At 38.9% G+C, this 24,144-nt stretch overlaps 1 protein-coding gene across 3 annotated transcripts in view; it reads right to left on the bottom strand.

Annotated features, from left to right (window-relative positions):
* The window catches only part of TTC17 (tetratricopeptide repeat domain 17), a 153,597-nt gene that overhangs the window by 14,118 nt on the left and 115,335 nt on the right, over positions 1-24,144 (bottom strand). The window lies entirely within an intron of this gene.

Raw genomic sequence — 24,144 nt, 5'->3', positions numbered from 1 at the left:
GAAGCAGCCGCATAGCACAGGGAGATCAGCTCGGTGCTTTGTGACCACTTAGAGGGGTGGGATAGGGAGGGTGGGAGGGAGACGCAAGAGGGAGGGGATATGGGGATGTATGTATATGTATAGCTGATACACTTTGTTATAAAGCAGAGACTAACACACCATTGTAAAGCAATTATACTCCAATGAAGATGTTAAAAAAATAAAACATTAACAATAAATAAATTTAAAAAACCCACAAATTGTTTTCTACAGACAGTGTTTGTTTGGGTTTGTATACCTGTATAATTTTATTTGCTTAGTGAATCTTCCTTTGTCTCAGACAATCCTTCTCTAGCTGTCATATAGAAAAGTTCCTTTAGGATGGGGCTCTTGGTAAACTTTTTCCAGTTCTTTAAGTGCCTTTATTCTTCCCTCCTTGTAGGGTGCAGAATTCTAGTGGGCCCAGTATACTTCCAAAACTGTCATCTGGCTTAGATAGCTGCTATGAAAAACAGGCTGTCATTTGAGTCATCTCTTCTCTATAGGTGATCTGTCCTTTCTGTCCCCATGAGGGCAGAGATCTAGGTCTAAAGTTTTCTTCACTGATTGATGCCAAGCACCTGAAAAGTATTTGGCACAATACTTTGCTACATATTTGTTGAATGAATGAATAAATGAATGAAAGGCTGCTGTCATACTTCTTAAGCTATTTTCTCTCAGATGCAAATTCAAAATTCTATAATCTGCTTTGTGATACTGTGGCTGGAACTCTGCAAACCACATTTCTCCTTTGCTAGCTGGCTTCTTGTTAGGTTCTGCAAACATATGTGCTAGGGGATTGGAAGGTAAGAGGGAAAGGGACTTTTTCTGCCCATTTGCATGCTGCTCCTGTCACTGTCATTGTGGCAACAGCACTTTGTGGGCAGCACTCTGGTCTCCAGCTTCTTCCAGCACTCCCAGACCCAGCAGCCAGCCCGCCCATGCTCCCTCCTCAGAAGCAGGAAGTCTAGCTCGCTCAGAGCTCTCGCCTGTGGACTCTAGATTTTGAAAATCTCAAATGCTTACCTTCTCATTCCCTACAATTAATATCTCTGGTTTACCTGTTTCCTTTTTCTTTTTCAGCCCTCCACCACAAGGTACTGTCATGCCTCAGAGATACTGCGGTTTCAGTTACAGACTACCACAATAAAGGGAATATTGCAATAAAGCGAGTCACACCAACTTTTTGGTTTCCCAGTGCATATAAAAGTTATGTTTACACGATACTGTAGTCTGTCAAGTGTGCAACAGCATTATGTCTAAAAAACAATGTACATATCTTAATTAAAACTACTTTCTTGCTAAAAAATGCTAACAATCACCTGAGTCTTCAGTGAGTGGCAGTAGTAACGTCAAAGATCACTGGCTACAGAATCACCGTTAACACAAATGATAATAATGAAAAAGTTCGAAATATTGTGAGAATTACCAAAATGTGCCACAAAGAGACGAAGTGGGCAAATACTACTGGAAAAATGGCGCCAACAGACGTGCTCAAGACAGGGTTGCTGCAAGCCTTCAATGTGCAAAAAATGCAGCATCTGCCAAGCGCAATAAAGCGAAGCACAATAAACTAGGTACGCCTGTACTCGGTTCTCTAAATTCAGTGTGCTCTTCTGAAATACCTAGTGTTGTTTCTGTTTTCCTGACAGTACCTTGACTGAAACAGATGCTTTTAAGATGTCTTTGTCTTTGTTATAATGTATCTTGGCGTGGATTTCTTTTTATTTACCCAGCTTGGGATACATGGTACTTCCTGAATCTGTTGATTCCTTTACCTCCTTGTCTCTATAATACTCCAGGTAATTTTTTACACAAAGCTTGCAATTCACTAATTATTTAACTGTGTCTGAATCTATCTAACTCATCCACGGGGTATCTGACTTAATTACTTAAAGAAATATATTTTTAGTTTAAGACATATCAATTAAAAAAATTTACCTACTCATTTTCTATGTCATTTCTTTGCTCACTTTTGTGATTACATCTCTGAGGTATTTTATAATGAAAAATTTCAAATACATATACAAATAAAGGGAACAGTATAATGAACTCCATGTGCTCATCACCTAGATTCAACATTTATCAACAACTCATGGCCAATCCTATTTCATCTAAACCCTCATCCATGCTAATCTGAAGCAAATCCCAGACTCTATATAATTTCACAAGTAAGTTTTTCAGTGTTACCTCTAAAAGATACAACCTCATGTTTAAAAGATAAACTTGAAAAACTTTGGCCTAAAATATTGAAAATTATTCTCTAATACCATCAAGTATTCATCTGGTGTCCCTATTTCCCCCAACTGTTTTATAAAACTTTGCTTTCCTTTTACAGTTTTCATCATAATCTAACTAAAGTTCATACATTGCAAATGGCTAATGTATTCCTTAAGTCTCTTTTGATCTCTAGAGTCCGCCACCTAATTTTTAAAATTTATTTCTGTACTAGAAATACAGGGTATTTATCCTGTAGTTTCACACTGACTGGACTCTGCTTACTGCATCCTCATGGAACCATCTGACATGTTCCTCTGTCCCCTGTATTTCCCGTAAGTTGGTAGTTAGGGGCTTGACTGGATTCAGGATTGACTTTTTTGGGGAGGAGTGGGGGCAAAACTATTTCATAGGTGGTAGTGAGAACTTCCAAGAGTACACACATACTGTCTCTCTATTTGTGATGGTAGCAGCCAGTGGTAATCACTGCCATAACTTAATTAGGGGCTGCAATGATCATTCCTAGTTTATTAGTTGGAATACTCCTATAAAGAGACTTTTCTCATCAATTATTTATTTATCCTAAAGTACTGTTCATTTAGAAAGGAAGGATACATGTTTATTACCATCTTCATCTTTCCTAGAAGGATCTAGAAGGTCATTTTTAAAAATTGTAGTATAGAGGTCAACCTTTCAACCCTTTACTCTGTGGTAAACTGCACAAAGGTTTTGGCAAGGATATATGAGATCAAGATCCATTCCATATGGGAACAGAGTCAAGGAAGGACACTCGAATTAAATAAATAAATCAAGCCTAAAGCCTGGAAAGGAGGCAGAGTCAAGACGGCGGACTAGGAGGATGAGGAATTTGTGTCTCCGCACAACTAGGGCACCTACCAGGCACTGGTGGGGGACCATGGACACCTAAAGGGACGGGAGGAACCCCCAGCGACCGGGTAGAAAGTGGGGTGTGGGGAGGGAGGGGGGAGAAGAACTGGAGGCGGGACAGGACTGGCGCCCCTGAGGGGTGGCTGGGGGAGGGAAAGTGATCCTACACCCGAAGGGGGAAACTGGGGGACAACTGGGAGGACAGAGAACCAGAAGGGAGAGCGGCCAGGTTTCCCCTGCCCACGTGGGCGCCCGGGAGCCTGCTGAGATCCGGGCCTGATCCTCTGCCCACCGAGGCCCCCTCCAGCCATGCGGGTCCTGAGGGAGTGGGAGGGAGGGAAGGGGGAGCAAAAGTAAAGGCTGGATCTATGGGTCCGGCCTCCCTGAGGGGCGGCTGGGGTAGGGGAGGACTTCCTACACCCAGCGGGACCCACCCACGGTTAGGGGTCCAGTGGGGATGGGGGAGACCCTGGGGGAGACGGCGGGGGGCAGGGCACAGAGAAATGGAGAGGAACGCAGCCAGCACTTTCCCTGTCCACTTAAACACCAGAGAGCCTACTGGGCTCTGGGGCCTAATCCTCTGCCCTTGGAGTCTCCCTCCTGCCACACAGAGCCCAAGCCCCACCCCTACACCCAGGGCCCTACCTCTATAGTGGGAGACCACCTCCAACCGTGCTGGGCGAAAACCCCACCCATACACCCTCACCCAGGGACTTACCTCCAAACTCTGGAACTCCATACTCCAGAGGCACCCCTTTGGACGTGCTGCCTCTCTGCTTCTGGGCAGGTCCTAAGCAGAGGCTCCGCCCCACACTTGAATGTCGACTCCCCCCCCCCCCACACACACACTTAGGGCCTGCCCCCAAGGCCTTTTCTGCCTGCGAGGGTCCTGAACCAGGTGTGGGTCCTGAACCAGGCCCTGTTCCATGCTCAAACATCACCTGCACCCCCACCCCCCTGCATAGGTCTCGCCCCACCCTAAACCTGGCCTCTGCGTAAGTTCCACCTCCACCTAAACTCTCGCCACCACAGACAAGGCTTTTCTGTTTTCCTCTTGGGGTTCTGTTTTACCTTGGTGTTGAGTGGCAGGACAAATTTAAAATGATGAAAGGGAAAAAGCTACAATCAAGATTACTCTACCCTACAAGGATATCATTCAGATTCGATGGAGAAATCAAAAGCTTTACAGACAAGCAAAAGCTACAAGAATTCAACACCACCAGACCAGCTTTACAACAAATGCTAAAGGAACTTCTCTAAGTGGGAAACACAAGAAAAAGACCCATAAAAACAAACTCAATTAAGAAAATGATAATAGGAACATACATATCAATAATCACCTTGAAGGTAAATAGATTAAATGCTCCAACCAAAAGACAAAGACTGGCTGAATGGATACAAAAACAAGACCCATATATATGCTGTCTATAAGAAACCCACTTCAGATCTAGGGACATATACAGACTGAAAGTGAGGGGATGGAAATAAATATTCCGTGCAAATGGAAATCACAAGAAAGCTGGAGTAGCAATTCTCATATTAGATAAAATAGACTTTAAAATAAAGACAGTTACAAAAGAAAAGGAAGGACACTACATAATGATCAAGGGATCAATCCAAGAAGAAAACATAACTATCATAAATATTTATGCACCCAACATAGGAGCACCTCAATACATAAGACAAATGCTAACAGCTATGAAAGGAGAAATCAACAGTAACACAATAATAGTGGGGGACTTTAACAGCCCACTTACACCAATAGATAATCCAGAGACAAAATAAATAAGGAAACATAAGCTTTAAATGACACAATAGACCAAATCAACTTAATTGATATTTTTAGGACATTCCACCCCAAAGCAGAAGAATACACTTTCTTCTCAAGTGCACATGGAACATTCTCCAGAACAGATCACATCTTGGGTCACAAATCAAGCCTTGGAGGACTTCTCTGGTGGCACAGTGGTTAAGAATCTGCCTGCCAATGCAGGGGACACGGGTTCCAGCCCTGGTCCAGGAAGATCCCACATGCTGCAGAGCAACTAAGCCCGTGCACCACAACTACTGAGCCTGTGCTCTTGAGCCTGAGAGTCACAACTACTGAGCCTGCATGCCACAATTACTGAAGCCCACGTGCCTAGAGACCCATGCTCTGCAACAACAGAAGCCACTGCAGTGAGAAGCCCGCGCACCGCAACAAAGAGTAGCCCCTGCTCGCTGCAACTAGAGGAAGCCCACGCACAGCAACAAAGACCCAACGCAGCCAAAAATAAATATAAATAAAATAATAAATGTATATAAAAAAACAAATCAAGCCTTGGAAAATTTAAGAAAACTGAAATCGTATCAAGCATCTTCTGACCACAATGCTATAAGATTAGAAATCAGTTACAGGAAAAAACAGTAAAAAACACAAACACATGGAGGCTAAACAGTGCACTGCTAAATAACCAAGAGATCACTGAAGAAATCAAAGAGGAAATAAAAAAATACCTAGAAACAAATGACAACGAAAATACCAGAATCCAAAACCTGTGGGATGCAGCAAATCAGTTCTAAGAGGGAAGTTTATAGCAATACAATCCTACCTCAAGAAACAAGACAAACCTCAAATAAACAATCTAACCTTACACTTAAACTAGAAAAAGAAGAAGAAAGAAAACCCGAAGTTAGTAGAAGGAAAGAAATCATAGAGATCAGAGCAGAAATAAATGAAATAGAAACAAAGAAAGATGTTAAAAAAAAGATGTTAAAAATCTTCCAAAAAATAAAAGTCCAGGACCAGATGGCTTCACAGGCGAATTCTATCAAACATTTAGAGAAGAGTTAACATCTATCCTTCTTAAACTCCTCCAAAATTGGAGAGGGAGGAACACACCCAAACTTGTTCTACGAGGCCACCATCACCCTGACACTAAACCGGACAAAGATATCACAAAAAAAGAAAATTATAGACCAATATCACTAATGAACATAGATGTAAAAATCTTCAACAAAATACTAGCAAACAGAATCCAACAATGCATTAAAAGGATCATACACCATGATCAAGTGGGATTTATCCCAGGGATGCTGGGATTCTTCAATATACGTAAAACAATCAATGTGATACACCATATTAACAAACTGAAAAATAAAAAACATATGATCATCTCAATAGGTGAGGAAAAAGCTTTTGACAAAATTCAACACCCATTTATGATAAAAACTCTCCAGAAAGTGGGCACCGAGGGAAACTACCTCAACATAATAAAAGCCATATATGACCAACCCACAGCAAACACCACTCTCAATGGTGAAAAACTGAATGCATTTCCTCTAAGATCAGGAACAAGATAAGGATGTCCACTCTCGTCACTATTACTCAACAGAGTATTGGAAGTCCTAGCCACATCAATCAGAGAAGAAAAAGAAATAAAAGGAATACAAATTGGGAAAGAAGAAGTAAAAGTGTCACTGTTTGCAGATGACATGATACTATACATAGAGAATCCTAAAGATGCCACCAGAAAACTACTGGAACTAATCAACGAATTTGGCAAGGTTGCAGGATACAAAATTAATGCACTGAAATCTCTTGCATTCCTATACACTAACAATGAAAGATCAGAAAGAGAAGTTAAGGAAACAATCCCATTTACCATCACAACAAAAAGAATAAAATACCTAGGAATAAACCTACCTAAAGAGGCAAAAGACCTGTACTCAGAAAACTATAAAACACTGATGAAATAAATCAAAGATAACATAAACAGATGGAGAGATATACCATGCTCCTGGATTAGAAGAATCAATATTGTGTAAATGACTATACTACCCAAAGCAATCTACAGGTTCAATGCAATCCCTATCTAATTACCAATGGCATTTTTCACAGAACTAGAACAAGAAATTTTACAATTTGTATGGAGACAGAAAAGACCCCAAATAGCCAATCTTAGGAAATGAAAACAGAGCTGGAGGAATCATGCTCCCTGATTTCAGACTATACTACAAAGCTACAGTTATCAAGGCAGTATGGCACTGGCACAAAAATAGAAATGTAGATCAATGGAACAGGATAGAAAGCCCAGAGATAAACCCACGCACATATGGTCACCTTATCTTTAACAAAGGAGGCAAAAATATACAACAGAGAAAAGATAGTCTCTTCAATAAGTGGTGCTGGGAAAACTCGAGAGCTACATGTAAAAGAATGAAATTAGAACACACCCTACCACCATATACAAAAATGAAGTAAATGGATTAAAGATCTAAATGTAAGGTCAGACACCATAAAACTCTTAGAGGAAAACACAGGCAGAACACTCTATGACATACATTACAGCAAGATCCTTTTTGACCCACCTCCTAGAGTAAGGGAAATAAAAAACAAAAATAAACAAATGGGACTTAATGAAACTTAAAAGCTTTTGCACAGCAAAGGAACCCATAAATAAGATGAAAAGACAACCCTCAGAATGGGAGAAAATATTTGCAAACAAAGCAAATGACAAAGGATTAATCTCCAAAATATACAAGCAGCTCATGCAATTCAATACCACAAAAACAAACAACCCAATCCAAAAAGGGGCGCAAGACCTAAATAGACATTTCTCCAAAGAAGATATACAGATGGCCAACAAATACATGAAAGGATGCTCAACATCACTAATCATTAGAGAAATGCAAGTCAAAACTAGAATGAGGCATCATCTCACACCAGTCAGAGTGGTCATCATCAAAAAATCTACAAACAATAATGCTGGAGAGGGTGTGGAGAAAAGAGAACCCTCTTGCACTGTTGGTGGGAATGTCAATTGATACAGCCACTATGGAGAACAGTATGGAGGTTCCTTAAAAAACTAAAAATAGAACTATCATACGACCCAGCAATCCCACTACTGGGCATATACCCTGAGAAAACCGTAATTCAAAAAGAGTCATGTACCACAATGTTCATTGCAGCACCATTTACAATAGCCAGGACATGGAAGCAACCTAAATGTCCATCAACAGATGAATGGATAAAGAAGATGTGGCACATATATACAATGGAATATTACTCAGCCATAGAAAGGAACGAAATTGAGTTATGTGTAGTGAGGTGGATGGACCTAGAATCTGTCATACAGAGTAAAGTAAGTTAGAAAGAGAAAAACAAATACTGTATGCTAACGCATACATATAGATTTTAAAAAGCGGTACTGATGAACCTGGTGGCAGGGCAGGAATAAAGACGCAGACGTAGAGAATGGACTTGAGGGCATGCTGGGGAAGGGGAAGCTGGGATGAAGTGAGAGAGTAGCACTGACATATATACACTACCAAATGTAAAATGGATGGCTAGTGGGAAGCTGCTGCAGAGCACAGGGAGATCAGTTCAGTGCTTTGTGATGAGCTACAGGGATGGGATAGGGAGGGTGGGAGGGAGGCGATATAGGGATATATGTATATGTATAGCTGATTCACTCTGTTGTACAGTAGAAATTAACACAACTTTGTAAAGCATTTATACTCCAATAAAGATGTGAATAAAAAACACTACAGAAAAAAGCTGACAGCTTTTAACAGAGCTGTTATGGTCATATTCCATGGGTTTCCTCATGGTTCAACTTGCTGCAATGTAGTAAAAATCAGTTAAGACATAAAATTAAAGCATTATTTCCCAGAAAAAGAAAAAAAAATTGAAGTACAGTTGATTTACAATGTTATATTAGTTTCAGATATACAACACAGTGATTAGATGTTTTTACACATCACACTCTATTTAAAGTTATTGGGGGACTTCCCTGGTGGCGCAGTGGTTAAGAATTCGCCTGCCAATGCAGGGGACATGGGTTTGAGCCCTGGTCCAGGAAGATGCCACAGAGCAACTAAGCCCGTGCGCCACAACTACTGAGGCTGAGCTCCAGAGCCCACGAGCCACAACTACTGAGCTCGTGTGCCACAACTACTGAAGCCTGCGTGCCTAGAGCCTGTGCTCCGTAACGAGAAGCCACCACAGTGAGAAGCCTGCGCACCGCAATGAAGAGCAGCTCTCACTTGCCGCAACTAGAGAAAGCCCGCACAGCAACGAAGACCCAACACAGCCATAAATAAATAAATAAATAAACAAACATAAAAAGAAATAGTTATTCAGTTGTGGCCAAAATATTTGTTCAGTTTTTTCCGTAAGATGGCTTTAGCAGCACTTAGTTGCCTTTAACCTCATTTGAAACAATTTTGTTAGATTGTATTGTGACAGCTGTCATATCAGCGTGCATTTTTAAAAAAACTTATCAAAATTGGTGAATTTTTGTGTAGCCATTTTAATACTGAAGATGGAAGAAAAAAGCAACATTTTTGGCCTATTATGCTTTTTTAAAAATAAATTTATTTATTTATTTACTTATTTATTTTTGGCTGCGTTGGGTCTTTGTTGCTGCGTGTGGGCTTTTCTCTAGTTGTGGCAAGCAGGGGCTACTCTTCCTTGCGATGCGTGGGCTTCTCATTGCGGTGGCTTCTCTTGTTGTGCGGCACGGGCCCTAGTGTGCATGGGCTTCAGTAGTTGTGGCACGCGGGCTCTGTAGTGGTGGCTCGCAGGCCCTAGAGCCCAGGCTCAGTCGTTGTGGCGCACAGGCTTAGTTGCACCACGGCATGTGGGATCTTCCCAGACCAGGGTTCGAACCCGTGTCCCCTGCATTGGCAGGTGGATTCTTAACCACTGCACCACCAGGAAAGTCCCAATTATGCTTTATTATTTCCAGAAAGGTAAAAATGCAACTGAAATGCAAAAAAAGATTTGTGCAGTGTACGGAGAAGGTGCTGTGACTGATTGAACGTGTCAAAAGTGGTTTGCGAAGTTTTGTGCTGGAGATTTTTCACTGGACGATGCTCCACTGTTGTGTAGACCAGTTGAAGTTATAGCAATCAAATTGAGACATTAATTGAGAAAAATCAAAGTTATTATAGAGGAGATAGCCGACATACTCAAAATATCCAAATCAAGTGCTGAAAATCATTTGCACCAGCTTGGTTATTTAATCGCTTTGATGTTTGGGTTCCACCTAAGTTAAGCGCAAAAAACCTTCTTGACCATGCAATTCTCTACTTAAACGTAACAAAAACATTCTGTTTTTAAAACAAATTGTGACGGGCGATGAAAAGTGGATACTGTACAATAATGTGGAATGGAAGAGATCGTGGGGCAAATGAAATGTACCACCACCAACCACACCAAAGGCCGGTCTTCATCCAAAGAAGGTGATGTTGTGTATATGGTGGGATGGGAAGGGAGTCCTTTATTATGAGCTCCTTCCGGAAAACCATATGATTAATTCCAACAAGTACTGCTCCCAACTAGACCAACTGAAAGCAGCACCTGATGAAAAGCGACCAAAATTAGTCAACAGAAAATGCATAATCTCCCATCAGGATACCGCAAGACCGTATGTTTCCTTGATGACCAGGCAAAAACTGTTACAGCTTGGCTGGGAAGTTCTGATTCATCCGCTGTATTCACCAGACATTGCACATTCGGACTCCCATTTATTTTGGTCTTTACAAAATTCTCTTAGTGGAAGAAATTTCAATTCCCTGGAAGACTGTAAAAGGCACCTGGAACAGTTCTTTGCCCAAAAAGATGAAAAGTTTTGGGAAGATGGAATTATGAAGTTGCCTGAAAAATGGCAGAAGGTAGTGGAACAAAAGGGTGAATATGTTGTTCAACAAAGTTCTTGGTGAAAATGAAAAATGTGTCTTTTATTTTTACTTAAAAAACAAAGGAACTTTTTGGCCAACCCAATATTATAAAATATTGGCTATATTCCTTGTGCTGTACATTAAAATGTCATATCTTATTTATTTTATACCTAGTAGTTTGTACCTCTTAATCCCCTTCCTCGTGCTGCCCCTCTACCCACCCCTCACCTCCCTGGTAACCACTAGTTGGTTCTTTGTATCTATGCAACTGCTTCTGTTTTGTTATATTCATTCACTTATTTTTTTAGATTCCACATATAAGTGAAAACATGCAGTATTTGTCTTTCTCTGATTTATGACACTAAGTATAATACCCTCCAAGTCCATCCATGTTGTTGCAAATGGCAAAATTTCATTCTTTTTTATGACCGAGTAATATTCCATCGTGTGTGTGTGTGTGTGTGTGTGTGTGTGTGTGTGTGTGTGTGTGTGTGTGTGTGTGTGTCTTCTTTAACCATTCATCTGTTGATAGACACTTAGGTTGCTTCCATATCTTGAATTAGTGTTTCCATTTTCTTTGGATATATACCCAGGAGTAGAATTGCTGGATCATATGGTAGTTCTATTTCTAATTTTTTGAGGAACCTCTATAATGTTTTCTATGACAGCTGTGCCAATTTACATTCCCACCAACAGTGAACTAGGGTTTCCCCTTTCTCCACATCCTTGCCAACACTTATTTGTTAACTTTTTGTAGAGAGCCAGGTGTGAGGTGATAGCTCATTGTGGTTCTGTTTTGCATTTCCCTGATGATTAATGATGTTGAGCATCTTTACATATGCCTGTTGGCCATTTGTATGTCTTCTTTGGAAAAATGCCTATTCAGATCTTCTGCCCATTTTTAAATAAGGTTATTTGTTTTTCTAATATTGAGTTGAATGAGCTTTTTATAAATTTTGGATATTAACCCCTTATCAGACATATCATTTGCAAATACATTTTCCCATTCAGTAGGTTGCCTTTTTGTTTTGTTGACGGTTTCCTTTGTTGTGCAAAAGTTTTAAAGTTTATTTAGGCCTCATTTGTTTAGTTTTGCTTTTGTTTTCCTTGCCTGAGAAGACAGATCCAAAAATATATTGCTAAGAATTATGTCATAGAATATACTGCCTGTGTTTTCTTCTAGGAGTTTTATGGTTTCCAATTTTCCATTTAGATCTTTAATCCATTGAGTTATTTTTATATATGATGTGATAATATGTTCTAATTTCATTCTTTTCATGTAGCTGTCCAGTTTTCCCAACACCACTTACTGAAAAGACTGTCTTTTCCCCATTGTATATATCTGCCTCCTTTGTCATAAATTGACAATATGTGTGTGGGTTTATTTCCAGGCTCTCTATTCTATTCCATTGATCTATGTGTCTGTTTTTGTGCCAGTACCATACTGTTTTGATGACTATAGCTTTGTAGTATAGTCTGAAGTCAGGGAACATGATACCTCCAGCTTTGCTCTTTTTTCTCAAGATTGCTTTGGCAATTTGGGGTCTTTTGTGGTTCCATACAAAATTTAGAACTATTTGTTCTAATTCTGTGAAAAATGTCATCGATATTTTGATAAGGGTTACACTAAATCTCTAGATTGCTTTAAGTAGTATAGACATTTTAACAATATTAATTCTTCCAAACCATGAACATGGGATATCTTTCCATTTATTTGTATCATCTTCAATTTTGTTCATCAGCATCTTACAGTTTTCAGAGTATAGGTCTTTCATTTCCTTGGTTAAAATTATTAAGTATTTTATTATTTTTGATGCAACTGTTTCCTTGCTTCCTCTTTCTGATAGTTACTAGTGTATAGAAAAGCAACAGATTTCTATATATTAATCTTGTATCCTGCAAATTTACTGAATTCATTTGTTAGTTCTAATAGTTTTTTGGTGGAGACTTCAGGGTTTTCTATATGTAGTATCATGTCATCTGCACATAGTGACCATTTTACTTCATCCTTTCCAATTTGGATGCCTTTTCTGTTTCTTGTCTGATTGCTATGGCCAGGTCTCCTAATACTATGTTAAATAGAAATGGTGAGAGTGGACATCCTTGTCTTATTCCAATTTTAAATGAAAAGCTTTCAGTTTCTCACCACTGAGTATGATGTTAGCTGGGTTTGTCATAAATGGCCTTTATTATGTTGAAATCTGTTCCCTCTATACCAACTTTGTTGAGAATATTTATCATGAATGGGTGTTGAATTTTGTTAAATGCATTTTCTGCATCTATTGAGATGATTGTGTGATTTTTATCCTTTGTTTTGTTAATGTGGTGTATCACATTGATTGATTTGCAGATACTGAACGATTCTTACATCTCTGGAATAAATCTCACTTGATCACAGTGTATGACCTTTTTGTATATTGTTGAATTTGACTTGCTAATATATATATATATATATATTTTAAATATTTATTTAGGCTGTGCCACATCTTTTTTTTTTTAATTAATATCTTTATTGGAGTATAATTGCTTTACAATGGTGTGTTAGTTTCTGGACTTGCTAATATTTCATTGAGGTTCTTTGCATTTGTATTCATCACAGATATTAGCCTGTAATTTTCTTTTTCTTTGTAGTATCTTTGTCTGATTTGGGTATCAGGATAATGATGGTCCCACAGAATGAATTTGGGAGTACTGCCTTCTCTTCAAGTTTTTGTCATAGTTTGAGAGGGGTAAGTATTAACTTTTCTTTATATGTTTGGTAGAATTCCCCCATGAAGCCATCCGGTCCTGGACTTCTGTTTGTTGGGCGTTTTTTTTTATTATTGATTTAATTTTAATAAAAGTATCTTGTCTGTTCAGATTATCTATTTCTTCCTGATTCAGTCTTAGAAGATTGTATGTTTCTGGAAATTTATCCATTTCTTGTAGTTTGTCCAATTTGTTGGCATATAACTGTTCATAGTATTCTCTTATGACTGTATTTCTGTGATATGTTTTAATTTCTCCTCTTTCATTTCTTTTTTTAAAAAATATTTATTTATTTATTTGGCTGTGCCAGGTCTTTAGTTGTGGCATGCGGGATCTTTATTTACAGCATGCAGAATCTTTAGTTGCAGCATGCAAACTCTTAGTCACGGCATATGGGATCTAGTTCCCCGACCAGGGATCGCATCCAGGCCCCCTACACTGGGAGTGTGGAGTCTTAGCCACTGGACCACCAGAGACGTCCCTTTCCTCTTTCATTTCTTATTTTATTTGGGTCCTCTCTCTTTTCATTCTTAATGAGCCTGACTAAAGTCTTATCAATTCTGTTTATCTTTTCAAAAAACCAGCTCTTGGTTTCACTGATCTTTTCTACTGTTTTGTTTTGTCTTGTTTGGTCTCTATTTTACTTCCTTTCATATCTTTACTATTTCCTAACTTCTTCTAATTTTAAGCTTTATTTTTCTTTTTCTAATTCCTTTAGGGGGTAGGTTAGGTTATTTGAGATTTTTCTTGTTACTTGAGGTATGCCTGAATTGCTACCAACTTCCCTCTTAGAACTGTTTTTGCTGTGCCCTATAGATTTTGGGAAGTTTTCTGTTTTCATTTGTCTCAAGGTATTTTCTGATTTCGTCTTTGACTTTTTCATTGACGCATTGGTTTTTAAGCATCATGTTGTTTAGTCTCCACGTGTTTGTGTTCTTCCCATTTTTCTTTTGTAACTGATCTCTAGTTTCATACTGTTGTGGTCGGAAAAGATGCTTGATGTAATTTCTGTCCTCTTAAATTTATTGGGAGTTGTTTTGTGGCCTAGCATGTGATCTGTCTGAAAAGAATGTGTATTCTGCTGTTTTTGGATGGAACGTCCTGTAGACATCTATTAAGGCCAAGTGGTCTAACATGTCATTTAAGACCACTGTTTCCTTATTGATTTTCTGTCTGGATGATTTGTCCACTGATGTAACTGGGGTATTAAAGTCCCCTACTATTATTGTATTACTGTCAACCTTTAGGTCTTTTAATATTTGCTTTATATATTTAAGTGCTCCTGTATTAGGTGCATATATGTTTATTAATGCTATATCCTCTTCTTGTGTTGATCCTTTTATCATTATATAATGCCCTTCTTTGTCTTTTATTACAGACTTTGTTTTAAAGTGGAAAACAGTATCTAAAGATCACAATCTGGGTACTAAGGGTGCCTACTAATAGTGGGCTAGTCATAGATTCTAGTCTTTTCAGTAAAATAAAGCTAGGAGATGTGTAAATATATCAATAAAATAGTTCAAGAATTCTTACTAATACTTCCAATTCAAGACTAGAGATGTTTACTTATCATCATTCTCACATCTCTATGTCCTTTCACCCATACTCAAAATTCCAGTTTTCAACATCACCAACAAAATTACTCATTTATTTTGCAATACATACACCTACAATCTCAAAAGAATAACATCAATATTATTAATACAATAGTATTACTAAAAACAGTATAAGGTTTTCTTTTGTTCTTAGGGTAAATTCCATTAGGGATGTACAGCCAAATAACTGTGTTTTAAAGTCACTTGGAATTCTTCCTCTTGATGTGGTTATACTACCAATGGAATGCAAAGTTAGGCTCATTTAATTTTACTTTTAATTAGGAATTCTCTTATTTAAAAATTCTTTGTAATTATGCAAAATATTTATTTGGTTCCAAAGTCAAACAACAACAACAACAACAAAAAACCAATGTAGATTCAAGGAAATCTAGCTTCATTCCATGCCTTTTCTATCCTATTTCTGTCTTCCTTCCATGGGACACCATTTAAATTTTTTTTTTCAAATTTAGTCTTTCATTTTAAAATATCTATTTCTCTCTACATATAATTCCCCTCCCCACAAGTTGCTATTTTAAAGAGATAAAGAGTAACCTAAGACATAATATTTTTCTACTGTTCTTTTTTTTATTTGCTATATCCTGGAGATTACTCCATATAAGTTTATAGAGATGGTCCTCATTCATTTTGACAGCTTCAGAAGTCTCCATTGTGTGGATGTTCACACACAATGAGCAGCCACATGGGACTTTTTATTCAATCAACCCCCTACTACTGGGCACTTGGATTGTTTTAGTTTACTATTACAAATCAGGCTATAATCAACAGCCTTATTCACAGGTATTTTTGTCAGGTAATTTTTTTTGCCATTGTATTTACAGGAAAGATTCCTAAAAGCAGGATTGCTGGCTGGATGGGTAAATGAATGTATAATTTTGCTAGATATTGTCAATTTTCTCTCCATAGAGATTATTCCATTTTGCATTTCTACCAGCAGTGTATGACACTGCCAGTTTTCCCATGGTCTCACCAAGGGTATCCTATTCTATCAAACTTCTAAATTTTTGCCAATGATATGGGCAGGAAATATCTCAGTGTAATTTTGTTCTTTTTTTTTAGCTTTTTGAGGTAGAAGCACAGATCACTATGTTTCAGTCATTTTTCTTTTAAACTAACATATCCATTTAGGGCTATAAACTTCCCTCAAGCATTGCTTTAGGTGCATCCCATAAGTTTTGATATGCCAAATCTTTATTGTCATTCATTTCAAAATATTTTCTAATTTTGCTTTCTTCACTGAACCCTGAGTCATTCAGAGGTGTAGTATAATCTCATCAAAATCATTGGGAATTTTCTATCCTTTTTTTTCTGATTTTTTTTTTAGGTTAATTCCACCATCGTCAGAAAGTAAACTCTAAATTGCTTCAGTGGTTTAATATTTAATTGAGGTTTAATTTATGATTCAGCTTATGATCAATATGGTAAATGTTCCATATGCATTTTAAAAATAAGAATATCCTCACAGTTGAATGTGGCATTATATAAATATCAGTTATGTCAAGTTTATTAGTAAGATCTTCTATATCTTAATTTTTTGTCTGTTCAGTTCTATCACCTATTAAGAGGTATGTTAAAGTCTATTTTGGTTGTGGATTCATCTATTTCTCCTTTTACATGTCAATGTTTAATGCTTGTCTATATAATGTGAAACTATGGCATTGGTTCCATATAGATTTACAACTTTCAATATCCTGGTGGACTGACCACTTTATCATTATGAATTGTCTTTATCTGTAGTAATGCTTCTTGTTTTAAATTCCACATTGTCTGATATTAGTATAGTTACACCAGGTTCTTTTGATTAATGTTTGTATGATGTATCTTTTTTCCATCAGTTTAATTTCGACTGTTTTGTATCTTATATTAAGATGTGTTACTTTAAACAGCACATAATTGGGTTCAAGATTTTAACCTAGTCTGATAATGTTAGCACTCTAATTGGGGTACCTAGTCCTTTTATATTTATTGTGATTACTGATATATTGGGTTTATCACTATCATCTTACCATTTGTATTCTATTTCACCCACCTGTTTTATAATCCTTTGTCTTCCTTGCCTCCTTTATGAATTAATCAAATGTTTTTTATTATTCCATTTTCCCTTAATTATACTTTAACTGTTCTTTTAGTGGTTAGCCTAAAAGTATAACATGCATCTTTGAATTATTACAGACAAAAAATATAAATTATTAATTTTATTACTTTCCTGAAATGTTAAAGCCTAACACTTTGTCTATGTGTATTCCTGGGAAATTAATCTCATGTTAACTTTTCAGCTAAGTTGCCCTGGAAACATAATAAAGGTAGAATGTCACCCACATTACTAGGCAACATTGTTTATGGTAAAGATGACCTGACTGTAAACTGCTAGTGGACTGTGATGATCTGGTAGGAAGCCACAGCTCTGAGCTTTCCCCAGTGTGATGTTTCTTGTCCCTTGTTGGAACTCTTGGGCTCTAGGCCCATAGGACTGGTAAAGAGGCACTGGTTCTTACATGGAACTTGAGACTTCCAGGCCAGGGTGGTTCCCACACTCATCCATGTGGTCTTGATCCTTTATCCCTGAGCTATCAATTGGATGGTTGGAGCAGAGAACAGTCCCCAAGACTGCTGCCAGAGAGCTATGGGGACTCCTGGAGAAATACATGAAAAGCTTCCCTGCTGGCCTGCTGTATGTCCTGTTCTATATCCTCCTGAGTGAAGGCAAGAAAGGTGCCCTACTGAGGTGTGCAAGTATGAAATATCTATCGAGCTGGTCTTAAAACCACAAACAGTGGGCACTGCAGAGCAGCAGTAGCAATGAAACAGACTTTCATATCCTTGGTTCAATATGGCCAAGGCACCAGGACACAAAGGGAATGGAGAGGAAGATGCTGATAAGACTGAAGCCTCAGTGGGGGCCAACTTTCCCACAGTCTGATGGCAGAAGCTTGACACTGTGTGACAGGGGATAAAGCTCCCCCTTGTAGGAATGGATGAAAGCTGGAGACAAACTTATGCCGAGAGAAAATGCCCCACTGTCCAGTGAAATGGAGCTGACCAGAAACCTAGTTACAAATGGGCTTACTGGCAAGAATGATATTGCCTTAGTGTAGTTGATGCATTTGAGCCAAAGTAGGCATTGATGCCTGACAGGGGGCGGGGAGGAGACAAGCACATGAGCTTAAGACTCCATGTTTGTAACTAGGTCTGGATCAGAAAAGGAGGTGGAGCAGCTTGGTTCTGACCCAAGTTGGGTTGGCTGTAGATCTAACCAGCACAAAGTAGTGCCCACAAGCCACGACCTGAAGACCTGGGGAGACAAAAATGGGAGGACTATTTCTGCACTAGCCCACAAGGTCAAACAGGACAACGTGGCAACCGGGCATACAAACCAGCTGCGGGGTCAATGGTGGCAGCATGGTGTGCATCTGGGGCCAGAGGTGACAATGGTGGCAGCACGGTGTGCATCTGGGGCCAGAGGTGAGACCTCTGCAGAGGCTACCATGTGTGGAGAGTAACCTCAGCTGCAACCTGGGCAGCTTTCTGAGGGTTCTGATAGTGCATAATGATTTCACCCTAAAATGGAGTCTGACCAATGTCATCTGCTGACACTTAGTGATGATTATGGTAATGCAAACTAAAAACTCCCTAAAGAGACAACTACAGATGGGCTCTTCAAGAAATAATAAAGGATAACGACTGAGTATTTTAAAAGTTGGAGCAGAGCGGATACGGAGATCCTTTTCTTTTCTGAAAGGTAAATGGGAAGGGCTGCTTCTGCTTTGTTATCACTGCCGTTTTCTAAGTGTGGTCCTCAGATCAGCAGCATCGCTCAGCATCAGCTGTGAACTTACTAGAAATGCAAATTCTCAAGCCCGGCCCTAGACCTACTAAATCAGTAAGTCCTGTCATAGAAGCCTAGCAATCTGTTTTAACAAGTCCTCCAGGTGATTGTGGTGTACCCTAAAGTCTGAGAACTACTGTACTAAAGTTAATAACTCAAGGTCATGGAGGTCAGTCTGTGAGCCCACAATGGAAACTGATGTTGGATTACCTTCTAGCCCTATTTCCCTGAAGACCTAATAAAGGGGGAATGTTAGCTGTCACTAGGCAAGACAACTTACAGTAAAAATGGCTTGGTTGGTAAACTGTATCTGGACTGATAAGACTGGGAAAAAACTATAAACACCAGGTAGGAAGCTTGGAGCCTCTAAGTGCCATGGTTCTTGTAGCTAGCCATGTCCCTTTCTAGCACTCTATGCCCATGTGGCTATTACAAAAGATACTGGTTCTCATATGGAACTTGGAGCACCTAAGCCAGGGTAGTTCCCACACTTAATCATCTGATTTGTTCCCAAGCATGTGAACAGTCACTTGGCAGGAAAGAAGGGTGGGCAGAGAATGGTCCCTGGCCTAAGTGAGTGCTCTTTCTGGAGGTATATGACTGATGCTGCTGTGGTGTCCTAGCCCCTTATCCTTCTGGGTGAAGCCCACTCTAAGTGAGGCCAATTACATGAGTGTGAAATGTCTAATTGGACCTGAGACCATCTACAGTGATCAGTGCAATTCCTTTCTGCCTTTTGTGTTGCTGTTGTCATGACCTGTAACCTCAGAAGACACTACTTATTATTTTGTACTGTCATACTCATTTACACATACTCTAATATTTTCTCTTTCTGTTGCTCTTCACTCTTTCTTGTATTTCTGAGTTTCTACCTGGAATAGTTTTCCTTCTGCCTGAAAAAATCCCTTTAGTGATTTTTCATGCAAGTCTGTTGATAACATATATCTTTCAGTTTCTTGTGGTCTAAAACCGTTATCTAAACTTCATTTTAAAAAAATCAAGGTATAATTTAAATACAGAGAAACGCTCAGACCTTAGGTATAACATTCCGTTTTGACTATTGCTTAAAGACACAGAAAACTTCCAACACTCCAGAAAGTCCTTTCAAGTTGCTTCCCAGTCAACCACTTCCCCCCACAAAGCAATCACTGTTCTGATTTCTATCACCATAGGTTAGTTTTGCCTGTTCTAGAATTTCATATAGTTGAGATCATACACTATACACTTTGTGTCCAACGACTTTTATTAGCAATAATATTTTTGAGATTCATCAATATGGATATAGGGTCCTTCTTGCAGAATAGTATTCAGTGTATAAATATAACACTGTTTATCCCTTCTTCTACTGATGGGCATCTTACTGTTTCCAGATTTTTGGATGTTACAAATAAATCTGCTGTGAACATTTTTTTTTTTTTTTTTTTTTTTTGCTGTACACGGGCCTCTCAGTGTTGTGGCCTCTCCCGTTGCGGAGCACAGGCTCCGGACGCGCAGGCTCAGCAGCCATGGCTCACGGGCCCAGCCGCTCCGCAGCATGTGGGATCTTCCCGGATCGGGGCACGAACCCGCGTCCCCTGCATCGGCAGGCGGACTCTCAACCACTGCGCCACCAGGGAAGCCCCTACTGTGAACATTTTTTAACAAGTATTTTGTGGACATAGTTTTCATGTCTCTTTGATAAATACCGGGTCATATATGCTTAACTTTTTAATAGACTACCAGACTGTCTTCCAAAATGACTGTACCATTTTATACTCTCGCCAGCAATGTATCAGAGTTCTGGTTTCTCCATATCATCTTGAACATCTGTATCATCAATCTTTTTCATTTTAGCCCTTCTAACTCTCATAATGTTCCTTGCTTCAAAGTTGTTTTTTTTTTAAAAAGAGTGTAGCCATATCTGCCTTTTTTATTGTTTGCATGGTATATTATTTTCCATCTTTGTACTTTCAACCCTTCTGTATCCTAATATTTGAAGAATTTCTCTTATAAGCAGCATATAGTTGGATTTAAAAAAAATCCATTCTATACAAAATGCTTAAATTATAAATCTTTTTTGTAGTTAACTACTGATATACTGTATTCACTATTTTACTATTTGTGTTCTATTTTTATGTGACTCTACCTTTCTCGATTTTCTTTGGATTAATCAAATGTTTCACATTACTCCATTTTCTTTCCACTGAATTATATTGTAAAACCATTTTTAGTAGTTAGCCTAGAGCCTAAAACATACATTCTTACTTATTACAGTCCAATGCAAATTATTTCTTTTACTACTTGGCTGATACCAATTAAACCTTAGAACTTTTAAACTCCATTTATTTCCCTCCCATCGTTTATGTTACTGTTACCATGAATTTTAGTTATATATAAAGGTGAAGCTCCTCAGGGCAGTACAGTTATCATTTTGTACAATTAGTCTTCATTTATATTTTCTTTCCAGTGTTCTTCTTTCCCTCTGGCATGTCCATATTTCTATCTGGGATCGTTTTTCTGAAGAACTCCCTTTAATTTTTATTTCAGTGCAGGCCTACTGATGCCTAAGTCTCTGAATTTTATTGGTTTAAACACATCTTTACTTCACCTTAATTTTTGAACAGTATTTTTGCTGGTATAGAATTTTAGGCTTGCAGTTTTCTTCTTTAGTACTTTAAAGATGTCATTACATTGGCTTCTAGTTTCCATCATTTCCACTGAGAAGCTGTCAGTTTTATTGTTGCTCCTTTTAAAGGCACTGCGGTAGATAAAAGATAGGCCATAGTCTTTGCACTGTCAGCAGGCGGAGGATACTTCCCCTGCCCTGGGACTTTGCTTTGACAGATAGAAGGGGTGAAAGTGGTGCTGTTCCACCTCTGTGCATGGACTCTAAGCTTCTGCTTTCACCGTCTTGGAGCCCTGAGCCACCAGGTAAAAAGGTCCAGCTTCTCTGCTAGAGAGACTACTTGGAGAGAGACGATATCCAACTGTGTCCCACTATTCCAATTGCTCCAGCCTTCTTTGGCGGCCAGCCCCACTTAGGTCTCCCCATGTCTATAGTTGCATGAATGATTCCAAGTCAGATCAGAAGATGGTCCAGCTCAGGTTGTAGAATCTTGAGCAAATAATAGTTTTGTTTTAAGCCAGTAAATCCTGGCATGATTTATTAGGCAAAAAGATAACTGGAAATAGTATTTGGCATCAAGAATGGAGTGTGGCCGCAACAGAAACTTAAAGCATGTGACATAAGTCTGGGGAACGGGTTGAGGACACTTGACGAAGGAGCAGCAACGAGACCATTAATGAAGGTTGGAAGAGCACTGGGGATACTGCTACTGGACCCTGGAGAAGCGGCATTATACTCTATTGGCAAAACAAATAGAGAGGCTGTATCTTGGAATATAGGAAAATACCTAACAAAGCTGTGGATCTGGCCAGGAAGCCTCTAGGAAGAGCGCTAAAAGTGACAAATAGTTTTTAAAAAATCACCTATAATTTTTTTAGGTATTAAAAGAGAGAGGAGACCTAAACAAGGAACTATGCAGTTTTCAAGCAAAATTTAGAGAAAATGCTTCCAACCTGGGACTTGCAGGGTTAGAAAATGAAACTTTCTCAATTGCCAGCTTCTCTAGTCAGCACAAGGTTTTGACAAAAAGTCAAATCCAGGTGCTACCAGTAAAACTATGGCCTCAGGATTAAGATCAAATCAAAAGCACGGCAGTAAGACACTTTTTTACTACCACCTCAGAAAGATCTGAGTCTAGATTTAAGCCTCAGAGACTCTCCGTTAGACCAAAGGTGTCTAAGAATCTTAAAGGTATTGCCCTGGATTCATGTTCAAAGCAGACAGGGGCCTTCTTGAAGAGATCTGTGGGTGTGGCTTTTGTCTGATGGGATGGCTTATAATTTGAAAGTCCACAAAGTTTTTCCAAGAAGTTGTGCCAAGGATAGAGACAGGCAGCAAGCTGAGTAAGCTATTCAGCTACAAATACAGGACACTCCTAAGGAAAAGGAAAGACAGCTCAGACAGAAGAGCTGAAAGCTGAGAAACAGATTAGGAAACCAACCCCAGGGAACCAAAACAGGCCCTATTCAAGGAATATATCCTTGGGCTTCCCTGGTGGCGCAGTGGTTAAGAATCTGCCTGCCAATGCAGGGGACACAGGTTAGAGCCCTGGTCTGGGAAGATCCCACATGCCGCGGAGCTACTAAGCCCGTGTGCCATAACTACTGAGCCTGTGCTCTAGAGCCCGCGAGTCACAACTACTGAAGGCTGTGTGCCTAGAGCCCGTGTTCTGCAACAAGAGAAGTCACCACAATGAGAAGCCCGCGCACTGCAATGAAGAGTAGCCCCCGCTTGCCGCAACTAGAGAAAACCTCTCACAGCAACGAAGACCCAATGCAGCAATAAATAAATAAATTAATTAATTAATTAAAAAGGAATATATCCTACGCTGGAATTGGGGGAACCGGTGACATATGGCCAGATGAATTTCAGAATTATCATGGAATAGTGATTGCTGAGTGCCTTCCACTTCCTCTCTTTTAAACTGATGCGATTATCCTATCCCTACCTACTAGAAGTGGAGTTGACCCTTTTAATCACTATTTTATGTTACCTCTTCAATATCATTATAATAATAAAGTGGAGAGATTCTTAACCATAAAATAGTTAAATTAAAATTCAAAAACTTCCTCTTTACACAAATATCACAGAGGCAGATGAACAGTCTTAGAGACTCTTAATTATATTTTCTGTAGGCTGTATGAAAATATAGTTTTGCAAATATTTTTAATGATTTCAAAGAAAAAAAGATATTTCAAGATGTGATTCCCACCCACATCCAAAATACCAAATATTCTTTATCACCAAAAAAGGAACACCTGACTTATTTCCCATACCTAGATTCCATAGTTCACAGTGGCATCACCTGAATATATCCACGCTGGACTATAAAAGAGAAAACTGACCATGTAAAGTTTAAGCACAGAAGGTCAACAAAGCAGCAAAAAAGAATACTAACCAATTGATGGAAAAAGTAATGGAAAAGTGATTGAAACATTTCACGTCATCCCTTCGGTACCAAGTATTAAGTAACTAACAGAACAGGTCAGAGCCACAGAGTGGCAAATAATCAGGAAAAGTTAGAAAGTGGGCAATAGTTTAGAGCTTTTCTACAGAGTGACTTA

The sequence above is a fragment of the Tursiops truncatus genome, chromosome 8 (genome assembly GCF_011762595.2).
Source record: "Tursiops truncatus isolate mTurTru1 chromosome 8, mTurTru1.mat.Y, whole genome shotgun sequence".
NCBI classification, from domain to species: Eukaryota; Metazoa; Chordata; class Mammalia; order Artiodactyla; family Delphinidae; genus Tursiops; species Tursiops truncatus.
This window is presented reverse-complemented; position numbering and strand designations above follow the sequence as displayed.